The sequence below is a fragment of the Camelus dromedarius genome, chromosome 19 (assembly GCF_036321535.1).
Source record: "Camelus dromedarius isolate mCamDro1 chromosome 19, mCamDro1.pat, whole genome shotgun sequence".
Taxonomy (NCBI): domain Eukaryota; kingdom Metazoa; phylum Chordata; class Mammalia; order Artiodactyla; family Camelidae; genus Camelus; species Camelus dromedarius.
Genome location: NC_087454.1, coordinates 34,905,630 through 34,918,251, shown reverse-complemented (window position 1 = coordinate 34,918,251; position 12,622 = coordinate 34,905,630). Strand labels below are relative to the sequence as shown.

The window sequence follows — 12,622 nt, the reverse complement described above, 5'->3', positions numbered from 1 at the left end:
CACAGCTTGGTGGCTTGAACCATTTTTTATCTCAAAGCTTCTGTAGGTGAGGAATTGGGGTGCTGCTTACTTAGGTGGGTTCTCTACTCCAGAGTTTCTCTCAGACCACAATCAGGACACCCACTGGGCCTGTGGTCAGTCATCTCCAGGCTTTGCTGGGGAAGGACCCACTTCCAAGTTCACCCAAGTGGCTGTTGGCAAGATTCTGTTCCTTGTAGGCTGTCATACTGAGGATCTCAGTTCCTACCCATTGGCCAGAGACCACCCTTAGTTTTTTTATTATGTGAGCATCTCCAATAGGGCCCCTTGTTTCATTAAAGGATGCAAGTCAAGAAGCGATATAGAGAGTACCAATGAGATAGAAGTCACTCCTACCTAATCTTAGAAGTGTCATTCCATCATTTTTGCCATGTTCTATCTGTTATGGACAAGTGACTAGGTCTAGCCCATGGATATGAGTACCAATCTGGTGCCAGAGATCATTGGGGGCACTTTCAGAAGCTGCCTACTTTATTATTAAAGCACATTTTTTTAGGGGGAAGATAATTAGGTTTTATTTATTCTATTTTTAGAGGAGGTACTGGGGATTAAACCCAGGACCTCGTGCAACCTAAGCACACACTCTAACACTTGAGCTATACCCTCCCCACGAAGCACATTACACTGATGAAATAAATCTGGGGCACCAAAAGTCTTTCTTGCATATCCTGAAACAGCCGCCTATGTTTTATTTGCTCTCTTTACCATGAAGAAAGTAAATGGTCTTTGAAAGTCTAGTTCACTAAACATTTGTTGACTGCCTACTGTGTATCTGGCATAGCGTAATGCTAGAGATACAAAAATAAGTGACACATTTTCTGGCCTCAAGTTGGGAAAGAGAGGGATGAGCAAGTAAGTGCAGGCTTAGTATTATCAGTGATAAAACAAAGGCCTGCACAGACTGCTCTGGTTAAAGGGAGAACAGGAAAGAACGATTCTGTTCTAGGTCACATTCAGGACGTAAAAAGGGTAGGAGGAGGTAGACAGAAAAATGAAAAGATTAGATACAGATTAAGACTAGGTAGTGGGGGAGGATATTGCTCAAGTGGTAGAGCTCATGCTTAGCATACACAAGGTTTAATCCCCAGGATCTCCTCTAAAATTAAATCAATAAGTAAACCTAATCACATCCCCAACCCTTGCAAAAAAAAAAAAAAAAAAAAAAGACTACATAGAAGTTACTGTTACTGATCAGCAAAATGCACAAGAAGTAATTTATTTTATTCTTTTATTCTCTAGACTTTAAAGAGCCTAAAATTGCCTCAATTTTATATGTATAAGGTATCTATTTGGCAGCTTTTAAGGTTGTATAGCTGAGTTCATTTGATTAAAAGCCATCTGATGGAGGGCAGTGCATCATTTGACCACTCAGATTAGAAGACAAGAGAATCCAGAAATAGTTTAAATTGTTCACTCATTCAGCAGGAAAAACTTATCATTAATGGGGAACAGTGTTCTCTATTAACTGGCAAGAAAATTGACTGAGTGAACCTGACATTAGAGAATACGTGAATTTCAAAAAAGAAAAAAAAAAAATGCTTCGCAATCAGATGCCAAGCAGTAGTTTGCAGAAATAATCAACTTGCAACACACATTTGTAGACTTCACTTGCCATGTGAGATGCCACACTCACTCTCAGCAAAATGGAAACTTGAGATTTGAAAAGAAATGGCACTGCTAGTTTCTGACATGTAAGAACATGTCTAATAGTGTAGGTGCACAAAAGCAAGGCATTTTATGACACATTATGCATAGAACGAATTCATCACATGACCTAGAATGTTTAAATTACTTAGTTGGCTAATATTTGGAGAACTTGTTTTTAAAGTGACAGAATTAGGGCAAAGCATATTCTGTACTATATCAACAGCTCCAGGATCATCTAGAACACTTAATAGAACACACTGCTCGACTGGAACATAGTATACACCAGTAGGAACACCAGTATGTTCCTCACAACAGAACCACATCACTACTCTTTGCCAGTTGCACACAGTTTGGGGCTAGAAGTTTGATTATCATCTGCTTTTCTCTATTTCCTAGAAAACTTTAGTTCCTTAACATGTTACAGAATGAAATATATCAACTAAGAAATTTCTCTTCCGATAACCAGCAAAGTGAAAGACACATTGAGAAGCTGTCATGATGTAAAAATCTTATCTTTAATGTAGGTCACCATGTAAAGAAGTTGAGACTTGAGACCTGAATTCAATCATAATTCTACACTAGCTGGCTTTGTAGCCTTGGGACGCCGCTGAACTCTCCTGTGGCTCAGTGTTCTCATCTCATTCTGGTGCTGAAAGGAGAGTGTAGTGGGAATGGCCTTAGACATGGAAAAGTAATAAAAAGAAAAAGAACTGGTACCAAATTTGACTCATCATTGAAATAAATATCATAACAATTTCTATTTCAAGAGAAAGTGCTTGATATTCAAGTTAAGTGATGCATTTATAGATGAGTAAGGCATCTCAAATTCATATCAACTTTAGACAATGGTATGTCTTTTTCATCATAACCATAGCAATAATCTTTCTTCTCTTATAGCACTTTAAAAATATTAAATACTCTTTTGGAATGTGTTAACGTTTCAGATTCTAAAATTTCAGAAAGGTGGCAGGAAAAACTCATTATCATTAATGGGGACCAGGAAAATAACACCTGCCGATAATTTTTAACTTATTGCAATCAGTATCTTTTTCTCTTAATTTTTGGCCAAATGGTACCTAGTAAAAGTATATCTTACGGATCTACATTTCAACTTTCCATTCATTTGTTAATTTACCCACTATATAAATATTGACTGAGCTCTTACCAGATGCCAGGCAGTGTTTCAAGCGCCAGGGTTCCACGTAGCAGTGAACAGAACAAAATCTATGCCCTCAGTGAGTGTTTGGGGGGCAGTGAGGATAAGAGCAAACCTATAGTATTTCAGACAGTGATGAGTGCTAAGGAGAAAAACAGAGCAGAGTAAAATGGTTCCAGGATGTGGGAGGCAAGGAGGGAGGTGCTGCAAATTTAGAGGGTGACCAAGAAGAACTCTCTAATAGGATGACACATGCAGAGATCAGAGTGAAGCAAGGGTGTAAGACTTGGAAATTTCTGGGTTAGATTATTCTTGGCATAGGGGGAGAGTAAGTGCAAAGGTCCTGAGGCAGTTCTAGTGCTCAGTATGCTCAAGGAATAGGAACGAGGCCATTGTGGGTGGAAGACAGAGTAGCTTGAGAAGGTCCAAGAAATGGCACAGACCCTATATGCCGCTGTAAGGGTTTTGATTTTTTTACTCTTACTGAGATGAGTGTTTGACAGATGGTTTTAAGCAGACAGGTGACGTGATCTAGTTTTGCTTTTAAGAGGCTCTCTTGGGCTGCTGGGGTGGAAATAGACTAGAAGAAAAATGCAGAAGTAGAGGTCAAGTTAGGAGACTATTGCAAAATTCTGGGCAACAGTTGAGAGTGACCTAAACCGCTGGCTGTGGTAAAGATGGGTGAAGAGTAAACAGATTCTGGATATGTTCTGAAGATGGAGGAGGCAGGATTTGGCTAATGCATTGAAATGGGACATGAAAGGAAGAGAGGACCTACATGTAACTTTCAGGTGTTTGTCTTGAGAAATTAGCTGGATGGAGTTGTCATTTACAAAGCTGGGGAAGACCACAGGAGGAGTGGGTCTAGGGGAAAATCAAGAGTTCATTTTTTAAAAATTATTCTCAATTTGAGGTGCCTTTTAGACATCCGAGAGGAGAAGACATTAACAGGCAGGTATGTAGGTCTGGAATTCTGGGGAAAGGTCTGGGCTGGAGAAATACATTTGCGAGTCAGCAGAGTATAGATGGAATCCAAAGCCATAAAAGGGCGTGATACTATCACCTAGGAAGTAAATATAGACCCCTTTTGTTGCACAGTGGCTCCCGGACAGGATACTAAAGATTATAAAAGCAAGTAGAGGAGGAAGGACCAGAGAATCCAGAAATAGTTCAAATTGTTCACTCATTCAGCAGATATTTACAAGCATCTGCTATTTGCCGGAGGTTCTGCTAGACCCTGGGAAAACAACATGGCAGGCCAGGCATGGGCTGTGCCTTCCAGTAGCTCATATCCATCATGACGAACACTCAAGGACAGCGACAGAGATAAATCTGGGTACGTGTTGAATCGCAATGAAGAGGAGTAACAGCAAAGTAACAATGGAAGTACAGACCTAACCCAAGGTTTGAGGATGGAAGGACATTGCCTTTTCATCTCGGTCTCCAGCAAAGACAAGCCAAGCCAATGGGAAACCTGGCAACACGGTATCAGAAAATACAAATCAGGAAAAAAGAAAAAAAAAAAAAAAAAAAAAAAGAAAGCAAGATCACAGGGAAGAAAAAGACAAGGCAGAGATTGAATAGAGGCATCCTTTGCATAAACCAGCTTATACTTGGCCTATGTTTTCGTCCACATTCAAATGTCCAGAGGCATGGATTTTATCTTGAAAGACAGGTTTCATGATGCCATGCAAACATCTTCCAAGCACATAGAATATATCCTCTTTAAATGAAACAACATTCTTGTTAATTAGAATGGCATTCTAATGAAATCTTCAATCATATTTCTGAATTCAGCTTCAGACACTCAATCATTAGAACAAATTTCCCAATATTTCTCAATATTGAAGCAATCTTCTCACACACTTGGAAGTGTGTGGTTGGAGAAGATCTGGGACCACAGAAGGAAAATGCTGCCAGAATTCAAAACTAAAGAAAAGCAGGAGGAGGAAGGGGAGGAGGAATAAAACAGTTAACTATTTTATGAAGATAATTCAATGATCACTTCTTGGGGGACTACCACAGGGATGCCATAAGGAAACAGGCAAGAGTTACAGGGCTTTGTCACTGCACCCTACCTGTTCACTTTTGATAGGCTGGTTATAAGGACTGGGATGGCTCCAGACCAGGTTCTAGGACCCAGATGGCCAGGAATCTGATTCTGATGCTCACTAAAACACTTTCTCTGAACCCTGGCATTGAATCCTAGGCATTCTTTTGATTTATTTAAAAAAAATACCCATAGTTAAGTTGGGGAGTCATTTCTTGCAGCTTTATCCGTGAATGTAATGGTGCTGCCATATGGAGTCATTCATACTGAGGTCATGGTAGTCAGTTTACACTAGAGGGTGTAAGATGAGCTGCATGTGGGCAGAAATCTCCCCTGAAGCATTGGGAACCCTAAGTCTCTGAATGGTGAAAGAATGAGAACACGACCTGGCTAACTTAGGGCTGAGAAGAGTCAATAGTCCTGGGATGTAACTGTCTGACCAAGGACTGGAATTCTGGAGAAGAAAGTGGAAGCACCTGTGTGATGATGGTGATGGTGAGGTTGGCAGTGAGAGTTCACGCCCTCATTCAGAACGTATTTCCTAAGCTCTTATTTTACACCAGGGACTGTGGTAAGATCTGTGGATAAATAATGAGCAAGATTCAACATGTTTCCCCCTCTAATGGAGTCTACAGTCTAGAGCAGCAGTGTTTAAATTGGAGGTACAAACCCGCCCCATGGACTCAGCAAGATGGTACAGTCTGGAAACTACAGTACAGAGTGAAAAGTTCTATAATGGGAACCAAGATACACAGATAACCTAGACATCTGTCAGGGGCATGTGAAAAGGTGTCAGTTGTGGGGTGGGTAGGAATAAAATAATAGAACTTTACTTTAATCTTAAAATAGAAAAAAAAACCCTGTTTCATATTTAACGTATGACTTGACAGTTCTGTAAGTCCATAAAGCAGCTGTTTTGGAAAAATTGGCTTAAAACATTTTATTGATAGGTGAACACAAGATTAATTGTGTGTGGTGTAAAACTTGAGATTTTTGGAATATCACGTTAAATTGGAAACTTTTAAGAGCTGGAAAGATAGAATTTGGATAGGGTGACAGAGCTGAACCAGCTCTGGCTTTGAAGTCATTCAGTGTTTGTGGAGTTGAACGGCATTCGACTGCTAAAATTCTATTTGAATATGTTTACATTACCTAATTTGTATATGGTTTGTACACCTGTATTTCGAGGGCAATGGCTCAGTACTGGGAACGCAGCTGGCACATGATAAACATTACATCGTAAAAAATGTAAAAGAATAAGTGTGCATACATGAAATGGTTGACTATGCTGGGTTGATGGACACGGAGTAGCAAAAATACAGCCAGAGAGCACAGGGAGAAAGGCTTAATTTCTGGGGCTTGATATGGGGGAAGCATAGGAAACAAGGCTGATGAAGGCCTTAAATTAACCGAGTGTCAATGAAAAACAGCAAGAATCTCCTACTTGTGTCCTGAACACAAAGCACTTTGTCTTACGTGTTTAAATTTGTCTAGCTGAAAACACGTCGCTTACCCCACCACTTTTCCTCCTTCTACAAGACTATGGAATAATTTCTAGAGTAGAAATTGAGCTGGTAGTGATCTCTAAGGAAAAATCAGAATCCCTAAGAAAAATCGCGGTCAATCTATCACCTAGGAGTTAACGCTATAAGCATCCGTTTTGAGTGCTTTCTTGTTGCCTTATCTTGTTCGCTCCGGTGGTCTCTGTAGGCATCAAACCCTTTCAGTTAAAACCAAGGAGAACAGGCTCCCTTCCACAACGCGCGAGGTGACGGTACCAGCGTGGGCTTCTGCGGTCCAAACGCGGCCACGCGACCCTGACACGCCTGGTATTGACAGAATCAGAGTTCAGGGCATCGGGAACTTCAGTGTTGCTATTGCGCAGGCTCTGCGTTCCACGCAGGCTTATTAGGACCAAAGAGGATAAAATTGCCCAGAGACACGTGAACCGGAGGGGACCAACCCGGGCCACTGCCCCCCACAGCATCGGATTCTGGAATTTACAATCACGAAAGTTCTATTGTCTCGCGATTGGCTCCCGGGGCACATGACATCATAGCGCTTGATTCGGCCTCCGGGCGGCGATTGGCTGGCCGCGCCATTGTGACGTCACGGTCAGCCCACGTTCTGATTGTAGATATCAGCCTCTTTCCTCTTCCCTTCGCGGCAGCTCCTGCTGGCCGGTGCCTCCCTCCCGCCTCCTGCCGGCTCGGCTGGCCCTGGGCGCTGCCGCCGCCGCCTCGCCGCTTCTCCGAGTCGCCACCGCCGCCCTCGAGCTAAGAGGTAAGCGGGCAGCTCCGGGAAACTTCGCCCGGCCGCCGCTCGGCCATGACACCCACGCCGGCGCGCGGCCGGGACCGAGGGCTGCGACCCGCCGCTGGGTCCCGGACCCGGTGCGGACGAGCGGCTGCCGGCGCGGCCCACGCTGCGCCCGCGTGGCGGAGGAGCCCGGCCCGCTCCCGGGCGCCGGGAGAGCCGTGCTGGCGCCTCGGGAGTTTCGGCGCGATGCTGTCTCACCTGTTCGGCGGGGGAAGCCGCGGGCGGGCAGTGTGCACGCTGACGGGCGCGGCTGGAACGCACCCCGCGCGCCGACGGAAGTCAGGGTGGGTGGGCTGCGCGCTCGGGTCAGCCCGCCCGAGCGGGATAAACTCGCGGCCGGAGGTCCGGGAAAGCGTCCCGAAAGCGATCTGGCTTCTTCGGGGGAGAACAAAACCCGGGTGAGCCGGGAGAACCTCTGCGGGGCCGCGGGGTCGCGGCAGGGGTCGGTGCGCTGCCCCTTCGTCCTTTCCTTTTCTCCCTTTCCCTCCTGCCTCTGCCCTTCCTGCCCCCGGAGGGAAGCCCTCTAGCCCGGGACCGCTTCTGTTTTTATTAAAATAGGACATCGGCAGCCAGCGGTCCTTGGGGAGGAGGAGGCCGGTGGGGAAGCGGTGGGGCGGGGACGCGAGAGCCACCTGGGCGGTCCTTACGGGAGTCTGGGGGCGGCGGAGGTGCGGGCGGGAGTGGCTCGGGGTCGGGGAAGCCCTGGGGTCGCGTTTGCTGCCAGTGACAAGACTAAGTGCCCTTTTACAGTTAGACGCCAATATGACTCAGCCCTCCCCACCCCACCCTCGCGTGCGCACGCCGGCCTCGGGGTGGAGGGAGTCGTGCCTGCAGCAAAAGTTGTTCTTTTAAACTGACTTGCAACCGATCCGTTCCGTGCCCTTGCACTCTTAAGGGTGGTGGTTTGTCCTTTTCAGGATTATACTTAAACTCAGTTCTCGGCTTCTTGCTTGCAGATTTGGAGACTGCATTTGGCCTGCTTTGGGGTCGGGGTAGGGGGTCCCGAATGGAAGGATCTAGGGAATGACTTATTAGCTGAGTTCGGAACCCAGGGATGCGGCGGGAGAGTGGTAGGAAGCGAGCAGCCTTAATTCTTTAATAGCAGGACGCGCTGCAGGAAGTGCTTTATAAGGTAGCAAGGAAGAGCTAATGTTGCTTGTTCGGTTTTGTAATTTGTTCCCCTAACCGCCCGGTAGTAACCTGTTGGTTTGCACTTGTTTTGCTTACACGTCAGCCAGCAGCATTCGGTGCAGAATCTACAAATACAGACACAGCTGGTGTTGCATTCGATGGCTGTGGACAAACACTAACTTACATCTGAGGTTAGGGAGCAAGCGGCTCACTTTTTTTTTTTAGTCCACTTAGAGGCTGGCTGGGATTCTCCAAGAGAAAGCTCCGCACTCGAAAGAAAAATGTCACTCACGTCCCTTTTAGATTCTTACCCAGGTTATAGCTTCTCATTGCCAGGAATTTTACGGTTTTCCTTTTTTTTTTTTTTTTTTTTTTTTTTTTTGCCTTTCTCTTTCTCAATGAGGACAAAAGAATGTTATTGGTGGTTACAGATTTTACAGAATATAGGAGGGAACTTTGCTGAAAAGTGAAAGTAGAAAGTGTATTAAGACTCGATGGTCAGAATTTTTTTCAAAAAAAGTACCTCATAACTTCAAACACTGTCCTCACCGCCGTGACTCAATTTCCTTGTCTGTAAATGGGGATTTCATGTTGCAGAATTGTTAGGGATTCCAAGAGAGGGTGAAATTGCCCAGCATGGGGCTTGCACAATAATGGTTTGATAAATGTTTCTTCTTCACTTATTTTTCTTCTTGGGGAAGGGAAAATGAGGTTTAGGGGATGTGACCAAGGACAAAGCTTGAGAATCTCAAATAACTGGGAAAATATTCAAAACTGAGTTTTCACAGACACTAATTCCAGTATCCCCACGAAGCCACTTTTGAAAATGAGGTGAGTTATCTCTCTCCTGGGGACCAACTGAGCTTCCTTTTCCTTTTTTTTTGGGGGGGGGTTGTCATAGTTCTTAATTTTTTAATGTCTGCAAGAATCTTTTTTCCACTGCCTCCTCTTATCCTCTCAGCCTAACTGATTGTCCTCCTGTTTGTAGAGGTGAGTATCCATGCTTGGGTGTCTTATTTCCAACTTGAATTATACAAATCAAGGCAACTGTTTACCTTCCTTTAGGGTGACTTTGATGCCTAAGTAGATAGTAGAGAGAGTGTGAGTGGTAGTTTTACTTCTTTCTTTACTGTCTCTCTTTTCTTTCTTTCTTTTTTTTTTTTAATGAAGGTATTGGAGCCTGAACCCAGGATCTCGTCCATGCTAAGCATATGCTCTACCACCAAGCTATACCTGCCCCCGGATTTACTTCTTCCTTATTCAGTCACATCCTTCCTCTCCCCTAAGAAATTTTGTAATTATTTTTAATTCTTCCTTTGTGCCTACCAAGTCTTCTGTTACTGAAGGGATACTTTTTCCATTAGTTATCCATAAATAGGCCTGTCTTCGCATGCATTCAGTTTTAGGTATTATTGATGTGAACACCTTTCTGTTAATAGTAGTTGCTTTACATGCATAATTCTTACAGCCTCCCTATAAGAAGTGTTATCGCCTACCTCTTTTTTAAAGAATTGAGAACTAAGGCCTAGAGATGCCAGGTGACTTGTCCAGTTTCACATAGCTCTGTCTCCTGCAACATGCCTGCTCCCTGGTCTGTCCTTGTGCTGCTCGGATGGTCAGTGGGCTCTGTGCCATTTATGTAGCTCTGTAACTCAAAAATCTAACCTCATGATTAAAGATCCATTCTTCAGATCATTCAAGATGAACAACTTGCCATCTTTCAAATCTGTGTAAAGTCCTTTCCTTTTTAGCCCACACTTGATTCACTCTTATTAATTTATTGTCTTGTCAGTTACTGAGCATGTTCAGTGTGTGTCTGTGTGTGTTGGGGGGAGAGGTTGTATACAAAGTTGAATGACAGTTTCTGTCTACAGAGAGCTTCCTAAGTTAGCTTACACTTGAATCGTTTAATCTGAATCTTGGACTAAAAGGGGGTCAGAAGCTTATTTCTGGGGGACTTGTATCTTTGTGTCTGCAAACGCTTTGTGGCAGAGCTGGCCACGTTGGACGGATCAGTGCCTAGCACTGCTGAGTTGGTTAGGATGCTTTCCGTGCAAGAGACAGAAATTCCAGTTCAGATGGACTTAAATGACCACCTGACCTGAAAAGTCCTATATGCGGAACTTTTGCTCTGTTTTCTCTGAAGTCCTCTTCAGATGTTGGTCCATTTGCAAGATGACTGTCAGCTAAAGTCTGGCCCCACCCCTGCCCCAGCCCCTTTTACCGTACTCTCCTGTGGGAACTTGCTTTCCCACCACTTTCCGAAGAGGGGCCTTGGCCTTGAGGAGATTGATTGAGGCGTTGGTTACTTGAAGTAATAGCTGGAACAATAGGAATCTAATAACCTGGGGCCTGTCCCACACTGGGGAAGGGGCTCTAAGTTTCATCTCACCTACCTGGCCGCTAACTGCTCCTTCAGGGAGGGCCCCTGTGGACATGGTGAGGGGTGTGGCTGTAAAGGCCATCTGAGGATGTCAGACCCCATCAAAGAGATGATTGGATTAAATGAAACAGAACTGAATCAACATTTGAATTTAGCCTTATACATCATATGGAAATCCTATATATGCACAGAGATCAGAGGATGGGCTTCTGGGAGGGAGTTTGGAGAGCAAACAGATGAGTCACTGGGCAAAAAGCAAGTAGCCCAGTTGCCTGAAGATTACAGGGCAGAAGTGGAAGGTTGCTAATAGTAAAGGTAAACTAACTTTCATTAAACTGTTTCTGAACGTCAAACCCTGCATTGAGCCCTTTTATGTGGATTTATCTCAAGTACTAGTTGTTGGTACTATGACTTTACAGGAGGGGAAGTGGAGGCTCAGAAAAGTTGAGACACTTGCCCAGGGTCACAGAGCATTCCGGCCCTGGGTGGTCTTGACCCCTAGCCTGCTCTCTTTCTTGAGATGTTGGACAACAGTACCACTGAAGCTTTTGAACTGGGAGTGCGTCTTGAATGCTGTGCTCCAAGAACATAACACAAGATTGTCAGAGTGTGTAGAATGGATTGGCGTGGACAGACACTAGGAATGTGGAGGGCGGACCAGGAGGCCAATGGGAAGGCCCCACCTGGAGCCGCAGCCATGAGCCCAGATAGGAGAGCGCTAATTGTACGAGAATGTTTCTAGGATAAAAGCTGCATGACTTGGAGACCAGTTGGATTGAGGGCCAGCGAGAGGAAGGGCCCTCTGAGGCCTGGGTGGTCGGAGAAATGTGATATCACAGAGGGAGGAGTAGGAAGAGGCTTTGTCACCATCCAGACAAGCCGTTTCTCCCTGGCCAGCCCCAGTTCCTCTTTGCAGCCAGTGTCTGTCCGCCACTTTCTGGCGGCCCTTCTGTGAGTACGTGTTTCCACCACATTTCATCCATTCTCGGTTTTTCACACCTTCACATAGCTCGCTAGAGATGCCGCTTACCATCAGTGGCATCTAAAAATCACACGAACACTGTTTCACTTTTTAATGTTGCCGAAGTCAGGACGCTTCCCACCTTTTAATGAAGTAAGCTGATGGGAAAAAGAAAGTCCCCGTCTTGCTGAAGCTCAGGGAGGCAGTTCCTGGCAGGGCCGGGGGTAAGAACCCAGGCCTCTGGGCTCCTTCCATCAGCTGGTTTACCTCAGCTCACATGAGAGGCATTAAGGTAAACATTGCCTCATCACACAGGATTATAGTAAAGCATGTGCATATTTCTGTGTTTTTGAAAAAGAAAGTAATTCAAGAAGATTAGAAGGCACGGTTGTCTAAGCAGGTGCGTCATCCTTGGGTGGAACCTGGCTGCCCTGGTTGCTTACCCGAAACCTGTCACCAGCCTTAAAAAAATCAACTCTGGGCTTTGATCTCTTCCTTTAAAAATGAAATATTAAACTAAGGTGATTTTCAAGTCCCTTTCGAAACTAAACTTTTTTGTTTTTGCTTTTGCCAAGAGCACATCCTTTGTTTGTATTTGACCAGGGATAGAGAATGGAAGTTGAAATCTTTAGGTCTCAGAAAGTGAGGTGTCAGACGGAAATGATAGTTTTCTCTGTAAGAGGTTAAACGTAGCTGAGCAAAGCCAGGTGTCAAGGAAGGTAAACTGACCTCATTTTGAGTTTCTGTCATAGAGTCTTCCCCACCCCACCCCGATTACCATGCTCTTTGGCTCCCAGGGGCACGTGTCCTCCATGGGAACACTGTCTGCATTTGCTTTTCAAAATGTGTGGTCCCTGGATTTAAAATATTCATACTAGGTAAGTTTTTAGAAAGACTGAATCCCTTTCTTTCCTCACCCCTCCCCTGCCAGTTCTG

The 12,622-nt window shown here is 44.8% G+C and overlaps 1 protein-coding gene across 1 annotated transcript in view; it reads left to right on the top strand.

Moving 5' to 3' along the window:
* The first annotated feature begins 7,022 nt into the window (after positions 1-7,022).
* The window catches only part of ELOVL5 (ELOVL fatty acid elongase 5), a 59,377-nt gene continuing 53,777 nt past the window's right edge, over positions 7,023-12,622 (top strand). Inside the window, exon 1 of the mRNA XM_010992377.3 lies at positions 7,023-7,175. The gene's annotated coding sequence lies outside the window, so the exon portion shown is untranslated. The remainder of the gene's footprint in view (positions 7,176-12,622) is intronic.